We start from the raw sequence: 1600 nt of genomic DNA, 5'->3' as shown, positions 1-1600 counted from the left end.
GTGACTGACAGACCCGAAATTGGAACGAAAGAAAGAAAATACTGACAAAACGTAAAATACGTGAAATATTAGGACTTTCTATCTTGAAATATTAGAACTTTCTATCTTGAAATATTAGAACTTTCTATCTTGAAACATTCCCCTCTGAGGTGTAGTGTAGTGGAGTAGGAAGTGGCAGCAGGGGTTGGTCTAGGATCAGACCTTGGGGGGGCTCAGCCCCTAATGAGAACAGCTCTAGGTCTAGTGTCCCCGTTTTAAGTTTTACAAAAATAAAAACATTACTTGTTTTGGAGGTAAATACGCTTCTGAGCTGAAAATGTCCCCGGATTTTGTCTGAGAAATCTGGTCACCTTACCTTACAGCACTGCAGTTGCACTGCTGCTCTGCTTGGTGCGTTCTATACAGACGCTAAAGAACGATTTTTGAGAAGCCACTGGCCAAACGTCAGTATTGTCGAGTTGGGAGGGAGAAAGGTTTGGACGTGGCCAACCCGTTAGACAAGAATACACATCCACTTGACATTGAAATATCTAGGGTTAGTTTATTTGGTTACACGTTACTTGACGTTTTCTACATTGACATGACACTGTCATGAAACAAGTCAAAAATGGTTATTACATAAGGCTTTGTTTGTAAGTCATTCGATTTTGTCAGGACAAGTTATGCTAGGGTTAAGGTTCATGCGTCGTGATTCATGTCACTCTTATGTGGAAAACTTCAAGTGTTGGCATTTATTCATCGTTTTTTTTTTTTTTTTTTTTTTACTTTGAAAGGGCGTGGTTCTCCCCGATCAGTACGCCTCGATTTGACCTTTCAGTAATATCCGATCACAAGTGATCAGCTCTAAGTACAGGGGAAAATTCACTCAGGACACGTTGAGGAAGCACTGAGATCGGACCACTCAGACGACATTGGGAGGTGGTCTAGGCCAGTGATTCCCAAAGTGGGGGTCGGGACCCACAGGGGGGTTGCGAGCCAGAGAGGGGGGGGTCGCAAGTTGATTTCCAGAAATAAAACAAAAATGTAAAAACGATTAGAAATAGCATATGTTAGCCATGGTTTTAACACAAGATAAAACTAGTGGCTAAATTTAAAACAAAACCAAGCAAATAAGTAAAAAGGGAACAGCTCTTTTGATTTTCCCGCCTATAGTGGGTGCGCGGTTGCGCGCAATGTCTGTATACGTTTATAGTGGGGGGGTCGCAAGTCACTTGCACCGTTACTCTGGGGGTCGTGGGCTGAAAGATTTGGGAACCCCTGGTCTAGGCAGCAAATGTCCACATTGTTATAGCAGGTAACTCCTCTGCTTGTGCCCTCAAATTTGAAAAAGAATTGCAAAAGTGCCCTCATGGAGGCCCCTATGGTAGATTAAACACGATTGTGCTCTCTACGGTGGCCCAATTTGCAACAACATGAGATGGCATGCCTCATAGGGTGCCCTTCTTAGTGGAGACAACATCTCCTGACATGCAGTGCCATATAGGCTGCCCTACACGATAGAATATCTTCATCAGAACACTGACTCCCCAATACATGCAGCTGGTGCCCTTTAGTCAAAGTCCAAGTCAAAGTCTGCTTTATTGTCAATTTCTTCACATGT

This window comes from Etheostoma spectabile, chromosome 16 (assembly GCF_008692095.1).
Source record: "Etheostoma spectabile isolate EspeVRDwgs_2016 chromosome 16, UIUC_Espe_1.0, whole genome shotgun sequence".
NCBI classification, from domain to species: domain Eukaryota; kingdom Metazoa; phylum Chordata; class Actinopteri; order Perciformes; family Percidae; genus Etheostoma; species Etheostoma spectabile.
The sequence above is the reverse complement of the archived record's forward strand: the minus strand, read 5'-3'. Positions refer to the sequence as shown.